Source organism: Sinohyriopsis cumingii, chromosome 3, assembly GCF_028554795.1.
Source record: "Sinohyriopsis cumingii isolate HCF-2022 chromosome 3, ASM2855479v2, whole genome shotgun sequence".
In the NCBI taxonomy this organism is placed as follows: Eukaryota; Metazoa; Mollusca; class Bivalvia; order Unionida; family Unionidae; genus Sinohyriopsis; species Sinohyriopsis cumingii.
In genome coordinates this window covers 149482830-149508754 of record NC_142963.1, presented here as the reverse complement: position 1 = coordinate 149508754, position 25925 = coordinate 149482830, and the positions used below count along the sequence as shown (strand labels likewise).

At 41.7% G+C, this 25925-nt stretch overlaps 1 long non-coding RNA gene across 1 annotated transcript; it reads right to left on the bottom strand.

Moving 5' to 3' along the window:
- On the bottom strand, positions 1 to 24946 carry LOC149804134 (uncharacterized). Its single transcript, XR_016420013.1, has 4 exons — positions 24908 to 24946; positions 22426 to 22517; positions 1333 to 1456; positions 1 to 130 (listed from the first exon to the last, which is right to left on the bottom strand). It is a non-coding gene; the product is annotated as an uncharacterized LOC149804134 (long non-coding RNA).
- Between the last annotated feature and the right edge of the window lie 979 nt (positions 24947 to 25925).

Genomic DNA, 25925 nt, shown 5'->3' with positions numbered 1-25925 from the left:
GCTGTTTGTTCGTGAATCCGGCAATATAATAGACACCGCAAAGTATTGAAAGTTATTAACATGTCCAGTGTTGGTGTCGATTATTTAATGGTGACATCACTTTCTGCCTCCTGGAATAGCGGCAAGGGTCCTGCAAACGAAAATGATGTTTTGCCATTTATAAGTGAGAGGATAAAAATGTATAGGCTATAACGTTTTATAGTAGATATAAAGACATGTTTCATGAATGAAGTGGAAACATTGTATTGTCACAAACAATACAAAACATTTTCATTTTACGAATGAACTATTTCCTTATATCTGCTCATAAACCTCCGTTTTGCATGGATTTGTTTCTCCATTCTGTGGTCATATAATTAAATGGCTACATTACTACATGAATAAAAAGTCATGACATCTTACGATAATTTTAAGGCAGCGATTGTTTAACAAATTTAGATCGTGTATATAATGATATTAATTGCGAATGTCGTCAAATTAATCAACATTTTAATCTGAAAATGAAGATATTTTTACTTTTGTCAACAGATATCATGCGCATATTGATGCAGTGAACAATGCTGTGGTGGGAGTAGTGTACAAACATGACAGAATGCTCCAACAGAATTTAGAGTGTAATATTAAAGAACAGATTAGAATGATTTTTATTTTACTTGTAAGGAATGTGGCTTCTATTTCGTGGGTTAAGACGGCATACTACATCTTCTATACCTATGAATAATGTGTGTGTGTGTGTGTGTGTGTGTGTTCACATCAATAGTATATACGAAACTACACTTTTATCTAATGCCATTATTGTTTCAGTGAAATGAAAGATATAATGGTTTTCATTAATTTGTTCGGAACTACATGTGGAAAAATCGATACACTAAGTTGATCTGTAGGGTTACCAATATCGACTAGTTTAAATTGTATCAGATCTCTTAATATGATTGATGATAAGTAGAATATATAGTTTGTCAAGGTAAGTAAATTTAATGACCATTTTCTGTATCGGTAGGAAGAGTCTATTAGATTACGTGTCAATTTAGTAAGCTTTGACAAACGAAATACTATATTAGGAGACCCATTTATTTTGTCATTTCGATCTTTCGCAAATGTGATATCTTTACATTTGTTATTGTCTTTTATACTGAAAAATTAGTTAATTCATAATACAAATAATTGACGGGCAAATATATAAATTGTATTAGTTGGCAATAATTATCTTGTGATAAAAACAAATTCCGGAGACAAAAGAAGATTCCAACCCAGCAACAGCAAACCTCCAACAAATGAAATGGTTCATCCCTTACGGAACTCATGTTAGGTAAAATATGTAAAGTGACTCACTTGGTGCAAGCGGTATCACAGAGGAAACCCAGAGGACCGGCGATGGTATGGCAGGCGGTAACACACCCAGCATGTCCCATATCACTGTGGACCACATTCTCTAGCTGTTGAACCAGCTTATCGACTGTAGAGAGAGACAGACAGAGTACAAAGTGAATCTAACACATGCGTACACGACAAAGGAATTGACAGAACAACTTTTCTGTATGTCAGCTGCTGGTATAGAGTGTCTTATATCAGGTGTGCACAACCTTTTTCGTACAAGGGCTAGATTGTATTTTCTAAGACCACTCGCGGGCGGCAAATTTATTTAATATAATTACTGTTCACGGGCTAGATTTCTGTTTGTTTTAATTTGTCCTGAGGGCCTGACAGAACACGTTCTCGGGCTGGGGGTTGTGCATCCCGGTCTTATGCAAAAGTTAAACATTCCACTTTAAATGCTAAATATATGCTAAATGCCATTAATAACTATCCCAATGGTATGTTCCAGTTGAAGACCTTGACCTTATAATATCTTTCCGATTACAGGTATATATATATATATATATATATATATATATATATATATATATATATATATATATATATATATATATATATTGTTATTGAAGAATGGCGTGGACAAATCTTTAGAAAACAAGAACATATATTTCGATACATCATCAAAATGTTTGGACTTGTGTGCTAATTTTCTATTTCTAAAGTGTATCTTCTATTGTTAAGATAGGAAATGTTTCGTCTACTTGTGTTTCTGCTAAGGAAAAATGCAAAAGTTTCTTTGGTAAAAGTCGGTCAAAAGTGTATCCTTCACAAGAAGCGATATTAGCGTTTGCTTGTAATCCGCAGCATATAAACACATTTTATTACATGGAGGGGAATAATTTCAATGAATCTTGAACCCTATGTGTAACAAAATATAAACATCCTGTACCATTCCTTAATCTTTAGTAAAGATAATAATCAGACTGCGTGCACTAAATGTTCAACACGTATGTTTTCAATGTCGCTCGTGCTGGATCTCGGTCCCATTAATTTCCTTCAGAAGTCTCCTAGATTAGGCAGTTTTTATGAGTATTTGACAGTGGAATTGTGAGTTTGTGTGTGTGTGTGTAGGTTTGTGTGTGTATGTGTGTGTGTGTGTGTGAGAGAGAGAGAGAGAGAGGGAGAGAAAGAGAGAGAGATGCTAGAAGGAAACACTTTAACGTACCTACAAGCCGTATGACACTAGATGATGAAAATCATATAGAACAATGTTTAAAACAAAAAGCTTCAATACATTTCTTAACTACAAACAAGAAAAACAACAATACGAGTAGTGAAAGGGGATACTTTACGGACAATGGGAATTAGCATTACAGAACCCCTTGGGACACTTTACGGACAATGGAAATTTAACATGGCAAAAAATCGTGGGTCAATCTACGGACAAGGGGAATTTAACATGGCAATAAATCGTGGGACACTCTACGGACAAGGGGAATTAACATGGGATTTTTTTTAAAAAAATTTTTTTAAAAAAGGGGTAGGCAATTCAAAGACTATCTCTTTTCGAGAAATATGGCTGGCCCTGAAAAGGGCCTTTGGTTTATGTTAATATTCCCTTAACATAAAGGGCATTTGCGACATCTTCTTTTCCTCAAACTTCGTCTTACAGCAGGGCCATACATCAGAGTCCTCTTGAGGCAACCTTGTCTCTCTATATAGACTCTTCTTATCCACAGACTGCTGTTGGTCCTGTAGACAACGGTCCACTTGGATCGGACATACATGAGCATGTCCGTCCTGAACATCATTGTTGACACAAGGGTTGAAGATTCAACGTCGGTCCACATGTTGAGGCTCCGAGAATAGGTGAATCAATGCAGTGAACTGCGCTTATTTATAGGGACAGAAAGGATTGAAACGGATTGAGTTCATTCACCAATCCGAACACGCGTTACAGAATTCAGTCAGCCCGCATCCAATCCGAAGAGAGCAGTCTGTGACGTCACGTAGTCAATATAGATTCGCTAGCGCTTGTGTGCAGTCAATCTATGCGATAGTGATTCAACATGACGGAAACTCAGAAAACGATCCAGTGGGGTGCACCAGCAGGGGAGACCGCCCAAGGGAACCCGGACTTACTTTCAGAAGAGGTGAATTGGGATTTTGTGGATTTTCTCTCCTCGCAAGAATTTGTTCCGGAACCTTCGTTACCTTCTTCATTACCGCAAGTGGAGAATTTTAGACAGAGACAGAAAGAAGAATTGGAGAAATTTATACAACGACAAAAGGAAGCGGAACAGGCTTTTCTCCTACAGCAACAGCAACAAGAAGAAGAGGTAAGAAAAAAACAACAGCAAGAAGAAGTAGCAGCAAAGAAACAAGAGGGTGAAAATCAAACGGTCACGGTACTGTTGGACATTTTAGCGGAGTTAAGAAGTATGAAACAAATGTATCAGACTTCTTTATCACGACCGAAGAGAATACGACCTTCCCGAGCCAAACATGTCAACCCTGTGACTAAGCCTACCGTACCACCCTTAGTGATTTCAACCCAATCATTATCATCATTACGCAGTCCAGAAGTAGGCCTTGGCCGTGGCAAAGGCTTAAGGCAGTTAAAATTGATTGCTTAAACTCACCCCTGCACCATAAAGAAAAAAAGGCCCTTTTCAGGGCCACCCACATTTCTCGAAAAGAAATACAATTTCAATTTGCCAATAACTCAAAAAAAAACTCACCCATGTTACCCTTATAGTACGTCTCTGTGTATGAGTGCGTGAGTGTAGCTTCTTATTTTAAAATCAAAACTCAAAGACTCTTACCTTATATCATTCATTTATTCTTTTCTCCATTTTTTTACAACCCAATTTACAATTCACATCACAACACTTTAATAAAAAGTTCATTGATTTCTTCTTTTCTCCTTGTTTAGTCTCTCTGTTTTTTGAATTTCTTCACCGTCACACTCTTTTCCTCTTCTTCTTCCTCCTCGCTTTCATCCCTTCTTCTTTTTTTCTCCTGTTTCTTTTTCTTCACCTGTCTTCTTTCTTCCTCAGAAGAATCCCTCTCTTCCTCTGAAGAATCCCTCTCTTCTTCTGAAGAATTCCTCTTTTCTTCTGACTCCTCTTGTTTCTTTTTTGGGCAATCTGGAGACCAATGTCCTTTTTCTTTACAATAATAACAGGTATCTTGACTTTTGTCTTTTTTATCCCCTGTTTGTTTTCTTTTTTGACGGTCTGGACACTCTGAAGACCAATGCCCTTTCTTCTGACAGATATAGCAAGTATCTTGACTTTTATCTCTAAAGGAAGGAGAGTAGTCCGTAGGCTGGTCTGAAGAGAATTTTCTAATGACCCCTCGCAAAGCTCTGACGAAACGTTCCATCTGGTTAGTCTCTTCCATCGTTGTGCTCGGCTTGAGAGTGAAATGAATAGTGAAATGACAAGACACACACCCTTTTATATACGCTGGTCTGCTATGACTATAAAGTAGTTTATGGTGTTTGAACTTGAGTCATTTGACTTTTTGCTTTCAAGATGAAACGATCCCATTCATTCGAGAAGAAAGAAGAAGAAAGTAAGAGGCAGAAACGTGATCTATCGCCTCGTACCAGGGCTGAAATCTTGGCACAAATTCATGCCAGTGATTTTGAAGAGGACATGAGTGAACCAGAATCCCAACCCTCTAAACCAAGTTCATCACCCTTAGTCAACCCTGAAAAGTACTATTCCATTCGAGAGACGGAAAAGCGCTCCTCTAGAAAATTTAGAACTACGGCTTACAAATACACGGTGAAGTTTAAAGATTTCAAGTCCGACGTGCCGTTAGAGAAAGCAGAAGTGTTCATCACCGAGGTGTGGGATTCTTTGTTCACTTCACTCAAGCGACAATGTCAACCCAAAGAAGACGATCGCTTGAGACTTTCCATACAACACGACGGTTTGAAATCCCCTGTTTGGATCGAGTTTAGCACCCCTGCAGAATTAACTGCTTCCAAAGTCATGGACAAGATTCAACACGTACAACAATCTAATGATCAGTTTGACATCACCGATGGTAAAGCCACACTGGACATGACCCACGTCTCTCCTCCTCAAGGGACTGGACGCAAAAAGATGTTATTGGTGGACGACCTTCGCAACACCAAAAAGAGTCTCGTCCGAATTAACAACCCTCAAGACCAGATGTGTTTAGCCCGTGCCATCGTGGTGGGACGAACCTATGCCAACAAGAACAACACGGTAGAATGGAAAAGAACCTGGGACACTATTCAACGTTCCGACCGAGCCAAACAACGAAACGAAGCAGAACTCCTGTTACAACAAGCCGGACTGCCCAAAGACACACCCTGTGGCATTCCTGAGATGCAAAAATTGCAAGATGTCCTAGCTCCACGATACACCTTGAAAGTGCACCCTCAAGAAATGCGCGGGCCTCTATTGTTTCGAGGCCAAGATTTTAAGGACGGAAAATACATTCATGTTTATCATCACGATGACCATTTCGATACCATTACCAGTATCACCGGATTCCTGGGATACGGTTATTACTGTGAGAAATGTGACTATGGTTATAATAATCGAGAGCAACACAAACATTGCGGATGGAAATGCTCAGGATGTTTGGCCTCTCCATCCTGTCTGAGCGAAGAACCAGTGCCTTGTTCCACTTGTCTGCGCACGTTTGTCAGCCCTACCTGTTACCAACAACATTTGAAGACGCAAGGTTCACAGAAGAAATGCGCTTGTCAACTCCTGAGATTGTGCCCTACGTGTGGACAAGGCATACGTACCAATAATACCAAGGCACACGTATGTTCAGGAAAGAAAAAATGTCACATTTGTCACCACATCGTGGACTTGGAACACGAATGTTACGTGCAAAAATACCAACCCCCACCAGAGAAAGAGGACGGTCACAAGAAGAAAGGCAATTTCATCTTTTTCGATTTCGAATGCATGCAAGAGACTGGCATTCACATTCCTAATTTCTGCGTGGCTCATCGAGCGTGCGAGAAGTGCATTCAAGAACCTATCTTCAGTCATTGCCCTCACTGTAGCAAGATTCCCGGAGGGCGTGAAAAAATCTTTCGGGGACCAAACACGTTAGCCGATTTTGCCCAATGGGTCTTAGACCCCGTCGACAAGACGTGGAGCCAAGAGGACATCGAACGTTACGGAGATTGTCATCGCCATGCCACGGTGATGGCTCACAATTTCTCCGGATACGATGGACAGTTTCTTCTCAGATACTATACGGAACAAGGCACCGAGCGTCCTAAAGTGACTTTGAACGGAGCCAAAATCATTTTCATGCAAGTGGGACAAGTACAGTTTAAAGATTCGATGAGCTATTTGGCCATGCCTTTGAGTCGAATGCCTAAAACGTTTGGAATGACAGAAATGGCTAAAGGGTACTTTCCACACTTTTTCAATACGGAAGCCAATCAACACGCCGTTCTACCCCATTTGCCTGAGGCTCACTATTACGACCCCGACAACATGCGTACCGAACAACGAGAAGATTTCTACGCTTGGCACCAGGCTCATGCCTCTGACCCCTTCGACTTTCAGGAAGAAATGTTAAAGTATTGTCGTTCCGACGTGGACATTTTACGACGTTGCTGTGGAAAATTTCGAGAACTGTTCATGGAACACGGAGGGGTCGATCCTTTGAAAGAAGCTTGCACCATTGCCAAAGCGTGTTCCTTAGTGTATCGACAACGATTCATGCCTGAAAAGACCGTGGCTGTCATCAGTCCTCAAACGACCCACTTTGTCAAACGTCAATACTCGGTCAAAGCCCTACGCTGGTTACATTACTTGTGCGACAAGGAAGACAAGTGGATTCAGCATGCCCGCAACGGAGGGGGCGAAAAGACCATCGGAACGTATTCGGTCGATGGCTGGGACTTAGAAAACCCCAAGATCGTGTACGAGTTTAACGGTTGCTTATTTCACGGATGTCCCGTTTGTTACCCTGACCGTGGCACTAAAAATCAGTTTTTGCAACGAACCATGGAAGACTTGTACCAGGACACTTGTCAGCGACGCCTAAAGTTAGAACAGCAAGGATACCAAGTGGTGGAAATGTGGGAACACGAGTACGATCACCGTATGAAAACCGATCCCGAGTTTAAACGCCTCGTGGAAAGTTACCAGTTCATGGACCCGCTGAACCCGAGGGATAGTTTGTACGGAGGAAGGACCAATGCCACCTGTTTGCTGTACCAAGCCGACGAAGAGATAGGAGAAGAAATCAAATACTTGGACGTGTGTTCGCTGTATCCGTACGTGTGCAAATATTGTCGCTTTCCTGTAGGGCACCCGCAATTGCTGACGGAACACATCGACCTGAAAAACATTCGACAATACGAAGGCTTGATCAAGTGTAAAGTTTTGCCTCCCACGAACCTATACCATCCCGTCTTACCTCACCATTGTCAAGGCAAACTGATGTTTCCCTTGTGCCGTACTTGTGCCGAAACGTGCAACCAAGACCAACCTTGCCATCACAGCCAGGAAGAACGGGCCTTGACGGGAACCTGGGTCAGCGTAGAATTGTTCAAAGCTCTGGACATGGGATACCAACTGTTAGAAGTGTACGAAATTTGCCACTTTCCCAAGACACAACAGTACCGCAAGGGTGATCCCAGTCAGAAAGGCATTTTCGCAGACTACGTGGATGCCTTTTTGAAACTGAAGCAAGAAGCCAGCGGCTATCCTTCCTGGTGTCACACTCCCGAAGACCGAATAAAATTCAAAGAGAAATACTACGAACAAGAAGGCATCACTTTAGACCACATCGAGAAAAACGAAGGCAGGCGATCGTTTGCCAAAGTGATGTTAAATTGCTTGTGGGGTAAAATGGCACAACGACCGTGTTTATCGAAGACGGAATATTTGACAGAACCTTCCCGCTACTTCCAGATGATTCACGACAAAACCAAATACATGAAACACGTGGACGTCGTTCGAGAGAATTTGATCTTGGTCAATTACGAAGAAGATCTGGACTTTGTACAAGACGACCCTTTTGGAAATGTCATCATTGCGGCTTACGTGACAGCCCATGCTCGCTTAAAATTGTACGAAGCTTTAGAACTGTTAGGGGAACGCGTCCTGTACTTTGACACGGACAGTTGCATTTACATCCATCACCCGATTCAACATCACCCTAACATCGAAGGAGACCGTTTAGGAGCCTGGACAGACGAGCATCCCGACGACAAGATTCTAAGTTTCGTCAGTGGCGGTCCCAAAAATTACGGCTACGAATACCGGGACAAACAAGGAGAAGTGCACACGACGTGCAAAGTGAAAGGACTGACTCTGAATTATCGTACCAGTCGAGTGGTCAACTTTGGGGTATTGAAAGAAGCCTTGCAATCGGGAGAGGATGGAAACTTTAAAGTGACCACTCACCAACCGAACAAGATTGTACGTTTACCCACTCACCACATCGTCAGTCGACCCCTGGAAAAAGTCTATCAAATCGTGTACCAGAAGCGAGTTCGACTTCCCAATCATTTCACCTTACCGTACGGTCACGTCGGTATTGGTCTGTATATAAAAAAGGAACCCTAGGCAAGATCGATAGTTCATTGTGACTACCAAGACCGAGCGAACAAGATGAATACTTTGAAAGAGACATCGTTCCAGTTTGGGGATTGTAAAAAAGCTGTATCTTTCTCTAGTGTGACTAATACTGGATGGATAAGACCCAGACATTGCGACGGAAAATGTCCGGAAGGAAACTGCGATTGTCCATGTGGTTACCATTGTAATTGCGTAACGGAGTTTGCAGACGAGTGCGATTGTGAGCCTTGCGATGGGACCGATGCTGTACCTTGTGACCTGAGCGATGCCGTAAAGCATCATGGGAACTTTAGTGCCCCTACCCCTGTCATGGAAAGTGATGCTGTGCGTGTCAAACCTGTGGGATGCGAAAGCGATGCTGCTCGTCCTCCTGGACATTTTACTGGGTTTCGTTTTAAAGGGGAATGTCGACCTTCACGTTTACCTCCCTACGGATGTCATCCAGCCCTGAGCAAACTCCTGCCCATTTCACTCAACCCTCAGCGAAACGAACCTGTGAAAAACGAATATTCGTTTCCTGTGCGTTTGTCGGAATACTGCGACTTTGAAAATCGTCTTCAATCGTTCAAAGGAAAATGGCCAAAGTATCTGGGAGGACCGACCCCCGAAGAATTAGCCAGAGCCGGATTTTTCTACTTGGGCGAAGGAGATAAAGTCAAGTGCTTCAGTTGCGGTGTGTCACTTCACCACTGGGAACCGCAAGATTCGGCCTTCGTTGAACATGCTCGATGGTCACCGAATTGTCATTACTTACCCTTAGTGGGACCGAGACATTGAAGTAACTTCTTACCATAATAATTTGTTCATGGATACTTTACAAGAGAACATTCGTGCTTTGCCTGTGGAGTTGAGAGAACGCATTTACCGAGAGCTGGTCAAAATACAAGTGAAACGTAAAAAACAATTGCATCCGTTACGTCACCGGTGTTTGAACCACTGGTACCTGAAGGCTATACAAGGACTGATTCAATTGAAAGTGTTCCATTGGACAGACATTGATCAACGATCCTCTAGTTTTAAAAAGGATTGGTTTGGTATGGACGATTGTAGTTACATCATTGTAAACGTACTGCATCGAATTCCAGAGGAAGAGTTAACGAATTACCAACATCTTAAACACAATGTCAACTTGGTGAAAGAGGAAACTTCTGAACGAATTGTAATGTGTAGATTAGTGACTCAACGATTTAAATTCGACACTGAAGTGAAACCATGTTTGTGCAAAGAGTACATTTCTTGTGTCAGACCAAAGAGGATTTAGTATGACCTATTCATGGATACTTTACAAGAGAACATTCGTGCTTTGCCTGTGGAGTTGAGAGAACGCATTTACCGAGAGCTGGTGAAAATACAAGTGAAACGTAAAGAACAATTGCATCCGTTACGTCACCAGATCTTTAACCACTGGTACCTGAAGGGTATAAGAGAACTGATTCGTCAGAAATTGTTTCAGTGGTCAGACCTTGTTCAATACTTCCAGGCCCCCGATGATTAACGTGTTGATCATTTTGGTTACTTCGAGATTCACCTAGAGCAACCCATTGAGGAAGACGAGGTAAAGGATTACCAACATATTTTACGTGGAATCTACTTAGCGGAAGAGGAAACTTCTAATCGAACTCTGACGTTTCGGTTACAGTATGCAAGATTTACATTCCCAACTGGAGAACGAAGATCACTGGCTAGAAAGTACGTGTATTCTTTTCGAAACAAAGAGACTATAAAAACAGGCTGCTATGCCACGACTTATGTCGTATGTCATCCAACAGATTCCGTGGAAGGAACTCAATGACCATATTCAAACCGTGGATCATTACCATCGATTATTACAAGAACTGTATCCATTCAATTTGGGACGACAAGTGGTGTGTGTCTTAGTGACTTGTTTTCTGGGATTTCGTTTACCAGCCGATTCTTTGTGGACTCTTTACGATCAGTACTTACCACCTCCATGGCCTTAAATGGTCACGAAAAACTCCTTTTGCTCAAAGCCTTGCGTTTTCATCTGGATACTTCTCGACCTCAACAGGAAAAAAAGATTCGTCAACTTTTAGCGACCCAAGACGTGTATGACGATGTGTGTGTAGCTTGTGACTTACACCCTCATTGGACAGATGTTCGTGACTGGAAAAAGGGGGGTTTTGAGGCTTGGACCCAAGAAGTGGCCCAGTATGCACAAGAGTTGTTCAAGGAAAAAAGTTACTTTTCAACCTGTGTTAGTGACGGTGCCAGAAGAACCCGTCACCGAGAACAACCACTCGCTTCAGGACAGGACTGTCATGGACATTCCTGAAAGGTCATTCCGGGAGGACACTTGTGTGACAATACCTCATGTAGAGACTGTAAGAACATTACACACTGTCCCTAGGACATCTTGGTTACCCAAAACATGTTGTACAGACACTTGTTTATATTCCACTTTGATCGCTTTGCTGTGTTTTATATTCCTGTACATCACTATTTGGGTTGTATGTATTTTTGTCTTTCGTGTTCATATTTGAAACATTCAATAAACGTGTTCTGAAAAAGTATATAAACTCTTGTCTTGTTTGTTTTTCGTGTCACAAGTGACATTTCTCATACCATGGCTACCTCTGCTGTCTCTGCTCCCTCTTCCTCTACTGTCAAAGTCATCGACGAACACTTAGATCGTGCCAGTTGGGAGGCTTTGTATCTTCGCCATCCCTTTAACATGCTCATTGCTGGACCTAGCGGTTCTGGCAAAACCGAATTCGTCAAACGTTTGATCGAACATAAACATCATTTGATCGATCGGCCCCCTCAACGGATCGTGTGGTGTTACAAAGAGTGGCAATCGGCGTACAGCCTCTTGCGTGAAAGTCAAGGCGATTCCATCGTGTTTGTGGAAGGCATTCCTAAAGAAGACGATGGCATCGTCTCTGACTCCCGTCTAACCCATTTGGTCATTTTCGACGACATGTTAGGAGAAGACGAAGAAGAAATTAAATTGTGGTTCACGCGCAAAGGGCATCACCGTAATGCCAGTGTCGTTTACATCACCCAAAATTTGTTTCAACAAAGTAAAGCCCATCGCACCATCAGTCTCAATGCGCATTACGTGGTCTTGTTTAAAAGCCCTCGAGATAAATCGCAAGTGCAAGTCTTAGCCAAACAGTTAGGAACGCCTTGGCTGACTCAGGCGTACGACGATGCCACTCAAACGCCACACGCCTATTTACTCGTCGATTTGAAACCTACGACCCCCGAGGATTTGCGATTTCGTACCCACTTGTTTCACCACTGGTGCCAAGACGGAGGGCCTGTCCTGTACACGTCTCCGTCCTCGACTTCATTTCACTCCCCATGAAAAAATCTATAAAAACCTCAGACCCTTTTTCGTCTGTCTCACACAGTGTGAACATGACGTCCCTTCAGTCGCATCTTCCCGTCAAATTGATTCGTGCCTTGTATGGCATCAGCCGAGAAAAAGATCCACAAATACGAGCTCGTGTCTTAGAAGCTAGTCTCAAAGAAGTCTTACGATGGTTCACGGTGACGGCACGTCAATTACTCCAAGGAATCATTCAGATTCCTCATCAAACCCAACGCTTTTTCGATCGAAACAAAGTCGCTTTGGTCCAACTTTCCGATCCCCGCATCGACACTCAAACCAAAAAACAAATCATTTTGAAACCTGGAGGGAGCGGTACTCTAGGAGGGGTCATCATTCGCTCACTCTTAAGATGGGATCCTAATGCCCCCAAAGTTATCCCTAAGACAAAAGTCCAACGAAGCCCCAAGAAGAAAAAGAAAAAGACCAAGTCCCCAAGAAGAACTTCTCCAGTGGCGGGACCCTCCTCTTACCAGACACCACCATCACCCCGGAAAAAGAAAAGAAGCCCCCAGAAAAAGAAACAGAGAAAAAGTCCTCAAAAAAAGAAAAGTCCACAGAAGAAAACTAGTCGCAAGAGAGGCACTTCGGCCAGGACGCAACCTTACACTCGCAAGCCACGACCTGCCACAGCGTCTCCGGCAGCCTCACGTTTGTCCACTTCTCCGTTGATGTCACCAGGAACTGAAGAGTACTTGGAGACGTTGATTACACCAAGAACTTCTCCGTTGATGACCCCCAAAAGAACTTCCCCAGTGGCAGGACCTTCCAATTTAGCGGCAGTGGCTGCTGCTCACAAAGTACCTTCTCCCAAAATCAAAGTCCATGAAAGATCGGGCATGTTACAAAGTTTACTGGATTTGTCCAAGCAAGAACTGGCTCGATTTAGTCCGTTGCGTACCCCTGCACGACGTGTCATGCCTGTCCTCAAACTGATAAAACGTAAAGACAATCAGTGGCGACGCGTTCCAGTATAAAAAAGACCTGTGACCGAGTAGGGTATCAGTGTTTTTAGGTGCTCCTAAAGACTCAAAGATGTCACCCTCCAGAAAACCCCAAGGAAAGAAAAGAAAAGGACTACCACCACGTTTAGCCAAACATGGGGACCTGTTATCTGTCCTGTCCAAAGCTTCTCCACCCCTACGAAAAAAACTCATTCAAACGGCCTCCAAAGAGGTCATCGATACCGTGTGCGAATGTTGTTTGAACGTTTTGAAAGGCACGATCCCTTTGTCCAAACACCAGAAACAATGCTTAGGCAAACATCGTCACGTTCTTCGCCAAATGGTTCAAAAGAAAATTCCCATTCGTCAAAAAAAGAAGATGTTGGTCCAACGTGGAGGCATTTTACCTCTCTTGTTAGGCCCGATACTGAAAGGAGTCTTGGGAACCATGTTGGGAGGACTGATGGGAGCAAGATAAAAAGGCCTTCGGAAGTCCCAAGATCTCAGAATTCACCCCTGACAACCCCATGGAAGGACGAAAACTAGCTTTAGTGCCTTACAAACGATGGATGGAATACCATCGGTGGCAAGAACAACGCACCCCGCATTTACCTCCCAATCCCAATTTGAGCGAGATGTCCCAGTTACAACACGAATTGCAATCCTTGCTGGATCGCCAAGATTTGTCCGAAACAGAAAAATCGCAAAAGTACGGTCAACTCTTGCAAAGACTGCAACTCTTTCACCAGAAAGCTTTAGACGAAACAGCTCTACCCACTTTGAAAGATTTTAAGACCTTGATGAAAAGTCCAGCACCATCACCAGTACCAGTACCAGTACCACCAGTACCCGTGACCAAGACAGAAAAAGGAAAAGAAGAAGAAGAAGAAGGGTTTCAAACTCCACCAGAAAAAGTACGCAAGTTAACAACACCACCTACCTCCAGAATTGGATGGATTAAAAAGATGATGGCCACCCCTTCTTCCTCACAAGAGAAAAAGAAAGTGAAGACAGAAGTGAAGACAGAAGTGAAACAAGAACCGATATCCCCTGCTCAGACATCCTCCTCCTCTTCGACACCTATTGCTGGCCGCACACGCAAAGCCTTGCAATCCAAGAAAATACCCCAAGAGAAAAAGAGTAGCCTCTTCCAAGAGTGGGTGCCTTATTAAGACACCAATCAACACAAAAAAAATGGAAAAAGTCTTAGCTAGCATTTACTACGATCCCTCCCATCCTGCAGGTTACGCAGGAGTTCAAAAATTGTATCGTGCTGCCAAAACGCGACTGAAAAGTCTCCGTTTACCTCAAGTGCAACGATGGTTACAAGAACAAGCTACCTACACTTTACACAAACCCATTCGACGCAAGTTTGCCAGAAGTCGCACCCGAGTGGAAGGCATCGATCATCAATGGCAAGCCGATTTAGCCGATGTCTCTCATTTGGCCAGCTACAATCGTGGTTACAAATATTTGTTTTGTGTCATCGACGTCTTTTCCAAATTTGCCTGGGTCGTACCCTTGACTTCCAAATCCAGCAGCGAGTTAGTGCGAGCCCTGCAACGGGTGTTGAAACAAAGCGGTCGTCGCCCTCTTCGATGGCAAACGGACAAAGGCACCGAATTTCTGAACCAAACTTTCCAAAAAGAATTAAAGAAACGTGACATTCATTTTTTTACCACCGAGAATCCCGAAACCAAAGCCAGCATCGTGGAACGTTTTCAACGCACTTTGAAAGAACGCATGTGGAAATATTTTACGCATCACCACACTCTGAAGTACATCGACATCTTACCGCACCTGGTGCAAGCGTACAACCAATCTTACCATCGAAGCATCGGACGTGCCCCGCAAGACGTGACTCCCGACAACGAAGTGCTGGTGTTCGAGCGCCTGTTCGGTACGTCCCCGACGAGGGCTGTCCCCAAGAAAAGTGGAGAGTTGACCGTAGGAGATTGGGTGCGCATTGGCAAAACCAAACGCACTTTCGACAAAGGTTACTTACCTAACTGGACGACCGAACTGTTTCGCGTCACTGGACGAGTACATGGCCGTCATCCTGCCGTCTATAAATTGGAAGACATGAACGGAGAAGTACTCAAAGGAACGTTTTATTTGCCCGAGTTACAACGTGTCACCAAAAAAGAAGACGAGGTGTACGACATCGAAAGCATTCTCGAACGCAGAACCCGTAAAGTGGGCAAACGACGTGTCAAAGAAGTCAAAGTACGTTGGAAAGGATATCCACCCAGTTTCGATTCTTGGATCGACGCTTCGCAAGTCATCGACTATAAAAAGAAAAAGTGACCATCATGCCCTTTCACACAGCAGCAGACGCAGCTACGTCGACCAGTCCTTCTTCCCCTAGTTCTTCTGTGCAAGATTTACAAAAACAACCCTTGTGGGTGTGGTGTGGAGAACGTGTGCCTAAAACGCAAATCGTCTTTTTCTGCCAAATCTTCGTGGTGTATTGTGTCATCGGGGCAGCCATTGCCAATTTGAGTTTGCAACAAGGAGACAAACAATTGTGGACCATTTTATTGAGCAGTTGCATCGGTTACCTGCTTCCCAATCCCTCCCTGAAATTCTCCTCGAACGGGAACGTTGTGTCCAGTGCCAGTGTCAGTGCCAGTCACCAGTCCAACCACAATCAGAACCCCATTTTGGGCGGAGACACGCCTCTGACGTCCAGTAATATCCCCTCGGACAGCCACAGAACTCTAGAATTATGAGTCACCAAAACCAATTTTACTTAACCTTACCCAGTGACAGTTCCATGGAGGTGTTTCCCAAGAACACGTTGTGCTGTTACACGGCCAAATTACCTCAAGCCATCCCCTTAGATCACGAAGCCCATTGGGAAGTGGCTTTAGTGGAAATGATTCACCCAACCCAAGTCCACAATGTCATTTCCAATCAAAATTATTTTAAGGTGGAAGTTCATGACAAACAATTGCAAGATGAGTTGGATAAGACTAGTGGCACATATAGCAATAGAACCTATGATGAGAAAACTAAAACGTGGACCTACAACTTGTTCATTCTCCCAGGCTATTATTTCAGTGGTCATCATTTGGTCAGCGCCATAGCCTCCAAGTTTAATGGCGTGTTCCATAAAGCTTTGGGGAATGTCCAAAAAAGTGTCACCCTGGAATACCACAAAATAGCTCGTCGCTTTCTGATGAAATTTTCTGAGCGGTCCAAAAAATTCATGTCTTTCTTATTTTGTCCTGAATTGTTTGACATATTGGGCGGTGACACGGAGCTGAGGAAGATAGGAGAACAAAAAAAAAGCCCCGAATTACCAGTCATTCATGACAACGACTCTTTTGCGAGGTATTTTCGTTTCCCGGTAGAACTGAACCAGGGACTGAATTTGATCTTTGTGTATTCCGATGTGGTGGAATACAATGTGGTGGGACACACCTCCGTACCGTTACTGCGTGTCATTCCTTTCAAAGTGGATTCTGCCACAAACGCTGACGAGGAAGGTGGAAACACTTACCACGTCCACCGCGAATTTGTCCATCCTCACTATTTACCCGTCAGCAAGTCGTATTTGGACACGGTCAACATTACTATAAAAGGAGATTTGGGACAAAATATTCCATTCACCAAAGGAAAAGTCACGGTGAAACTCCATTTTCGAAAACGGTTCTCTCACGACTCGTAAGTAAGTCATGTATCCAGTGTACCAAGGGGTGGCTCGACAGCGAGGACACGGTTTAGGAGACATGTTAAAATCGGCCTTTCGTTCGGTGGCCCCAGTGTTGAAACCGATGGTGACACGCGGATTGCACGCCTTGAAAGATGCAGCACTGACACAAGGCAAAGAATTTCTCCAAAATGTCATCATCGACAAACAAAACCCTAAAGAAGCCTTCATGAGGGCAGGCAAAAATGTCTTGCTGCAAACGGGCAAAGACATTTTGGGTCGACGAGAGACACCTATAAATGCCCTGCACGCTACCGAGTCAAGCATTCAGCAAGGACAAGGCAGAAAGAGACGACGAAGAAGAAAACACCCTTTCACCAGACTTCAAGCGGTAAAGGCCAAGAAAAGAAGAACCGTTCGAGACTTAGACGTTTTCGATTATTGAAACACAAAACAAAATGATGCACCGAGAGTCTTGCGCCTGTTCCAAGACGGAACTGGATCTGTTTGCCATGCCCCCCACCATGATGACCATGCAAGAATCCCAATGGGTGGAATTTAATCCCATCTCCTCATTGACCGATTCCGCTCCCATCGAGTTTGAAATCAAAGGACAGCCCGAAGATTACATCGATCTGAATAGCAGTTACTTGTACTTGAAAGTCCAAGTTCTAAAAAAAGATGATAAAGGAGTAGAAGACGATGATAATATAGCTCCCGTCAACAATTTCATGCATTCCTTGTTCAGCTCAGTGGATTTGTACTTGAATAACAAACTGGTCAGCAGCAGCATGGATACTTACCCTTACCGTGCCTACCTGGAAAATCTCTTGACGTACGGAACAGATGCCAAGACAAGTCATCTCAATGCCTGTGTGCTGTGGGTAGATGACACACCGGACAAGTTCGACACAATAGATACAAGCAATTTAGGCTTTGAGGCAAGAGAAAGCAAAATCTTAGACAAGAAAAGTTTAGAACTGATGGATCGTTTGCATTTGGACATGTGGTTGCAAGAGAAATATTTGCTGAACGGGGTGAATGTTCGCTTGAGACTGAATCGCAGCAGTACCACTTTCCATTTGCAGGCTCTTGATCTTACTAAGGCTCCTAAAAGCATAATCCAAGAAGCCAAACTCTACGTACGACGCGTAGAAGTGTTACCTAAAGTGGCAAACGACATCAGTCAGACGTTGAGCAGAACGACCGCCAAGTATCCCATCCGACGCGTGGAAGTGAAAACGTTCACCATTCCCGCTAACCTTCAATCCATAACCCAAGATCATCTGTTTCAAGGACAGCTACCCAAGCGTTTAATCCTTGGTATGGTCGAGAATGAAGCCTTCAACGGAGCCATCGCTAAAAATCCTTTCAACTTTCAACACTTCGGCGTGTCCAAGATCGAAGTCAGTCGCGATGGCAAGACCTTGTGTACCCGACCCTTTGAACCTAAGTTTGGTGACGAGAAGAATTACTTGAGATCGTACTTGTCCCTGTACGAAGCCACCGGACAGTTAGGAACCAACACCAGTCACGGCATTGAGTACGACGAATATGACGGAGGCTATACTTTGTGGGCTTTCGATTTCACTCCAGACCAAGGCAGCGACGAGGGACATTTCCACCCTATAAAATCTGGCCAGATTCGTGTGGAACTTCAGTTTGCAAAGCCACTGGACAAGACAGTGAACGTCATCCTGTATGCAGAATTCGATAATACCATAGAAATCAACAGTTTGAGAGAAGTCATTCTAGATTATTAGAAAGCCATGGAAGACTGTTATCCCTCTTTACCTAGTGGAGAAACTTTGGAGATGGAATGTAAGGAGACCGTGGAAGGAGAAGAATCTCAAGACAAAGACGAAGAAGTTTTGATGAAGTCGAGATGGCCAGAACAAGAAGCCCATTTAGTCTCCTGTTTTGCCAAACACTTGGTCGACAAAATGACGGAATTGATCAAGAAAAATTGTTATGGATGTCAAAACGATCATCCCAGTCAAATTCAACACGATAAATGCCTGATGTTGAGTCAAGAAGAAAAATTGGACGAGTATCTGGACGAAGCTTGGAGCCTCATCTCGAACAAAGACGTGTTGCACCAGTGGTATAAAGACTTGCGTGAACATTCTTGTCCACCATTAACCACTCAAGAGATCCATCGTATCGAAGCTCTCCTGAATCAGAGTGAGGAAACAGAACGAATAACCGTTTATTCGTCAGACATTTTCAAGCAAAAAGTCAGGATCGAATTGACAACTTATTATTACCTGTGAAGACAAAACACAAAACAATGGATACCTGGGAACTTTATTACCTTTTGAACCACAGTTCGTATACGTCTTCTTGGAATCCCGTCGTCTGTGCTAAAGATGAACTCCCTCATCGCAAACCTAAAGACCATCAAGCTTACGTGATCAACACGGACGACAGTCATCTCCCAGGAACCCACTGGGTAGCCGTCTACTTTCCTCAAGAAGGATGTGTGGAATATTTCGATTCGTACGGATTGCCCCCTTTGGAAGACGATATCATCGACTTTATGAGAAGAAATGCTCAAACCACCCGATTCAATAACGTGAAATTACAAGGCACAGATTCCTTGGTGTGTGGACAGTACTGTGTGTATTTTCTGCATCATCGCAGCCTGGGCTATTCCTTAGAACATTTAGTGACTCATTTCGATCCTCGTTCTTCTGCTAGAAACGATGTGAAAGTAGATCGATGGTTTTGTGACCATTATGCTTATCTTTTGTCTCAAGCTAGGAAACGTAGTGTCCATCAATGGCCTAATGATTTCCAACAGTGGAAATCACAATTTCATTCACAACGTTGTCAGCCTTGTTTAAAGTAGATTGTATTTGAAGAAAAAAATGTTTGTGATTTGAAAAAAATTGTTTGATGTTATAGTGTTGGATTATTGTTAAAAATGTTGTTGTTTAGTGTTAAGTGATTTTTGAATAAAAAATGTTGTGTTTAGAAAAAAATGCCTTTGTCTTTTGTTTAGCTATAAGAATGTTGGATTGATGCTCTTTCATTTCTTACTATCCCTCTCATGAACGTTGCGGCTCGAAAACCGTGTGGGGGATGTTTTCCTTCACGTCCGCGCTTTAACTTTAAGAACCGGGTTGTTCCCAGTCTAGCCATCCATTGTCGACTCATCCTCCTAAGAAGATGTGCTCCAAACTAGCTAAGCTCAACGAAGCCTACGTGAATCTGCATAGGGTCAGACACAGTCTGATACCGAAACCAGAAGAAATAGAGAATGTGAGAATGTTAAAAATCACTGAAGACCTGATAGAAGAGCTCTTCAGAGAAGAAATGAACAGGGAGAAAGAAGAATGGACAGAGAAGTACAGACTTCAGAGACAGCAGCAACAGCAGCAACAGCAGCAGCAACAACAGCAACAGCAGCAGCAACCTGAAGCTGACAGAGGCTTTGTCGATTGTCGTATCGACACCAAAGAATTCTTCTTCTCTTTCCGAAGAAGCAGACCTATCGCCAGAAAGTCTATCCTCAGAGGACATCGCATTCTTAGAAACTAAAAAAGAATGCCATAGCAAAAAAAAACAAAAAAAACAGCCCTTTTCAGGGCTACCCAATGCTCTAGAAAAGAAATAACGATCCATTTGCCAATGTGTGTAGGTAGAGTAGTGTGAAAATAAACACTAACTCTTTCTTAAAAAATGTGAGGGTATGAGTTTGTGTGTTTGTGTGATTGTGTTTGTAAGTGATAAAGTAGGTTGGTGTGGATAGTAGATTAAAATGATGTTTGTTTTTTGGGCTGTTTGAGGTGTATATTTTGGGTTAGATTGGATTGCTTTGCGTATGTGGATAGTCTATTGAAGTGATGGGTAGCATAAAAAAGTGAGCGAGTGTTTCTTTTAGGTCCGCGCGTTGTTGTTGTTTCTTGGTCATGATCTAGGTAAGATGAATTTTATGTTTTTAGGGGATGTTTTCCTTCACGTCCGCGCTTTCAGTATAAATTGAAACTCGTTCGGCAGTCCAGCTACCCTTGTTGATTGATCAACACCAAAAATGAACACGAGACTGGAGAAACTGTTGGAACTTCATGTGCATCTGGAATATGCCAGGCGCATATTAAATGAACTGGCCGCTGAAGCCATTGTCGAGGAGGGAAGGATAAGAGAGGAGGAAAGAAGAAAAAAAGAAGAGGAGGAAAGAAGATATAAAGAAGAGGAGGAGGAAAAGGAGAGAAGAAAAAATTTCAGAATCCCAGAGAGTGAAAATTGGGATTCTGAAGCGACATATCCTGCCTCTGCTCTCTCCCCCCAAAAGGTAAAAAGTAACTGGGGGATAAGATGTGTATGTGGCGCCAGGCCTGGAAGGTGCCACCATTAACCAGGTGTCCATGAAGTTCCAAACAAAACAGCCCTTTTCAGGGCTACCCAATACTCTAGAAAAGAAATAACTATTAATTTGCCAATGTGTGTAGGTAGAGTAGTGTAAAAATAAACACTAACTCTTTATTAATAGTGGAAGTGTATGTGTTTGTAAGAGCTCAGGTATGTTTGTGTGAATAGTAGATTATGGGTTTCTTAGCAAATGTGGAGAGTATAGTTAGGGTTATATTATATGAAATGAGAAAGTAGGGGGATGTTTTCCTTCACGTCCGCGCGTTGTTGGGTCATGATCTAGGTAAGATCCATTTTATGTTTTAGGGGGATGTTTTCCTTCACGTTCGCGCTTTTCGTATAAGAACCCACAGTATTAGTTGTTCAAACCATTCTGCAAAGAATAAAAAGAAGATGGCGTCAAACCAAATGGACAAAATACAAACCTTGCAAGACGTTTTAGACAACTTAGGAATAATGGAACAGATGCTATTAAGACTGGTTGAAGACCATTATTCCTATAGTCCCCATCGTGTGAAGATGGAAATTAATAACTTAAGGAAAGCAAAGGACAAGATTAGTGGTGTCATGAAAGAGATCAAGGAGGAGAAGGAGGATGAAGAGGAAAGAATAAGAATACGCAATTGGAACGAAAAAATTGAAAAAGAAGAAGAAAATGAAAAGAAGAAGAAAGAAGAGGAGGAAGAGAAGAAGAAGAAAGAAGAGGAGGAGAAGAAAAAAAAGAAAGAGAAGAAGAGTGTAGGAGATAAAATAAGAACTTGGTGGAGGAAAAGAAGAAATTAGAAGAAGAAGAAAACCCAAAGGCCCTTTTCAGGGCCAGCCATATTTCTAGAAAAGAGATAGCCTTTCCATTGCCTACCCCTTTTTTTAAAAAAATTTTAAAAAAAAAAAATCCCATGTTCCATTCCCTTTGTTCCTAAACAAGCCCAAACTCTATTCCCCATGTTAAATTCCCCTTGTCCGTAGAGTGTCCCACGATTTATTGCCATGTTAAATTCCCCTTGTCCGTAGATTGACCCACGATTTTTTGCCATGTTAAATTTCCATTGTCCGTAAAGTGTCCCAAGGGGTTCTGTAATGCTAATTCCCATTGTCCGTAAAGTATCCCCTTTCACTACTAATACGCCAACGAAACATAACGGAAGCAAACGATTAAATAAACTAAAAGAATGATTGACATACGGTGGAGATGCTCAAGAAATCTCTTCTCCTCCACGGGTACAGCGAGAACAAGCGAGAGCACGGCTAGAAAAACCAGGACGAACTTCATGATGCTGCAAATATAAGACAATTGGTGGTTTCGTGCCGGATACAGTTTAAATTTAGCAATGTATAGAACTCAATATAATTTAATGGTTTTGTGCTGGTTAGGTTACAGTATAAATTTAGCAATGCATAGAATGTAATAGAGTTTAATGGTTTCCTGCTCTACAAAGTACTTTTTCCTCATTATATAGTTGGGGATGATTTGAAAGAAATAACGCCTTCGATTTTCCGGTTTACCATTTTCTTTTTCTAGGAATGGTTTGGATGCTGTAAATTACATTGATTGTGCAAATTATCTGAATTTTACATAATTACAAGGTCATTGATTGGTTCATACAAAATAAAAAACCCACAACATATTTATCATACAGCTCGCTTTTGTGCAGGATTTCGTAATGCGTTTTTGCATCATGTGTGTTTTATAATAATTGCTTGACCTAATGACTACGCCAACATGTACTAATAGTACATCATACACAAATTATACATTAATTATCTGTTCTGAATAAATGCATTATGTCCAAATTATGTAATAAATAATATTACAAATGAACCAAAATTAACTGTTTTTCAAATTAAATGCTATGGTGTATTAATGATCTGTTATATCTAAAATCCAACAATTGTTATTAAATCTAATTTTAGATCGGAACCTTGAGATCTCCATGCATACATCATATTTTAGAATAGAACTGTGAAGTCTCTATGCATACGTTATATTTTCGATCAGAACTGTGAAGTATTTATGCAAACGTTATATTTTAGATCAGAACTGTGAACTATCTATGCAGACATCACAATTTAGATCATAATTGCGATGTCTCGATGCATAAATTATATTTTAGATCAGAACCGTGAAGTCTCTATGCATACGTCATATTTTAGATCAGAACTGTGAGGTCTCGATGAATACATTATATTTTAGATCATAACTGTGAGGTCGCGATGCATACATCATATTTTAGATCAGAACTGTGAGCTCTCGATACATACACCATATTTTAGATCATAACTGTGAGGGCACGATGCATAAATCATATTTAAGACCACAAATGTGAGGTCTCGATGCATACATCATATTTTAGATCAGGACTGTGAGCTCTAGATGCATACATTATATTTTAGATCAGAATCGTGAGGTCTCGATGCATATATTATATTTAAGATGAGAACTGTGAGATCTCGATGCATACGTCATATTGTAGATCATAACTGTGAGGTCTCTATGCATACATCATATTTTAGATCGGAATTGTGAGGTCTGTATGCATACATTATATTTTAGATCAGAACTGTGAGGTCTCTATGCATAGATCTTATTTTAGATCAGAACGGTGAGGCCTGGATGCATTTTAGATCAGAACCGTGAGGTCCATTAGTATACATAATTTTTTTAGATCATAAATGTGAGGTCTCTATGCATACATTTTATTTGAGATAGAACTGTGAGGTCGCTATGGATTCATCATATTTTAGGTTGGAACTGTGAGGAATCTATGTACATCATATTTTAAATCAGAACTGTGAGGTTTTTATGCATGCATACATTTAGGTCAGAACTGTGAGGTCTCGATGCATACATCATATTTTCGATCGTATCTGTGCGGTCTCTGTGCAAATATAATATTTTATATCAAGCTGTTTCTATGCATACATCGTATTTTATATCATAGCTGTGAGGTCTCGATGCATGCATTATGTTTTGTATCAGAACTGAGATGTCTCTATGCATACAGCATATTTTAGAAAAGAACCGTGTGGTCTGTATGTATACAATCGTATCTGATATGGAACGAGTATCTTTCCTAGCTCTCCCAGTCTGAAATCATGAGTAATTTTTCTTATATATATATATATATATATATATATATATATATATATATATATATATATATATATATACACATATACATAGATACATAGATGCTATCATACAAGTTAGAAAATTGTTAATTCGCACTCTAAGGAGATTCGAACCCAGGTCCACGGGTAAACGGCACCTATCGCCTTGCCTGCACACATGAGCCCATATTCCATCACGACTAAGTACAAAACACGAAAACATGATGCTACTTAATCGGTGTTATATGAACTCGTGTGTAGCAGACACACTCACATGACAACCTGGTAATTAATTCTCATTTATCTACACAGTCCTTCTCTAACCTACACAAATATTCTCTAACCTCTATGATAGTATTATTTGTATTAAGTATTAATTCTGCCTACTATTATCAAGATTCTTCTATAGAATGCACGGATAACACTTTCCGTTCTGTCTGGTGTATATTTATAATTCTCTATAATTAATTCTACATACATCGATTCCTATCAAGTTTGAATTACTAAAATATAATATTGTATATAAATCGTATTTATTAAATCTAATGTAACTCACCTTTTTGTGATGCTACTTGACTGTGCTTCGACCCTCAGCTGTGACTGATGTTCCGCTCTTACATAATGGAACCATGTATGTGGAACCAAAACTGCACATATTCGGTATCATTCTAAAGATTGATTCGGCGAAGAATTATAAGACCTTTAGCAGTGCAAACCAAAAGTTATATCTGATGTTTTATTTTGACAAAAGGAGGTGTGCACACAATGGAATCAAATTTAGAAGATAAAGTATTACATTTTTTATTTATCTACTTGATTCATATATTGTTGGAAATTTTCCTTGCCTTCCTTGGCATCCGTCCGTCTACGGGAGACGATGGCGTAGCTCCAAAGTAAGCTTTTGTTTATCCTTCTTTCTAGCTCTCTTTTCAGCTTGTTTTATTCTTGTCTGTTCCTCTGCGTTTTGAACTCCCTGCCTGACAGCTAGACGCCAGCTGGAACGGTTGTTTGCACAGCTCTCCCAGTCGTTGACATTGATGTTTGCCGTCTGTCACGGAATGGTGTAAATGTTGTTAATTAAATACATGTACTCGGGTTTCGTTTCTTTTTCTCTGTACAACGATACCCGAGGGTGATTATAATATGGTCTATGTATTTCGAAATCGTGAGTACGATTCGTCCTGTGCCACACGTGCAAGGTGCCTTTGATAAAGAATAACGAAAATTCTAAAGGTATAAATACGTCACTACATGTAAAGGACCTTTACAATACTAATGGTTTTGTCAGCAAGCGGCCTGCTAAAAGGATTCGCACAACTCCAGCTGTAGGGGTAGGTAATGTTTTGGGTTTTAAGTGATAACTAGTGTATTACCATATTTGCCTTTGTATAGTTTTCTTTACATACCATAATGCGTGAATTTTTTATTCTTGTTGCGATGTAGATTTATATTGGTAATGTAAAGCTACATTTCTTAAAAGAATTGTTTACTATTGTCTTATCAAGCAGGATTAGGTTTACTATTGAACCTCTGTTTTGTAATTGCCATTATAATATAATCTTTTTAACTTACCA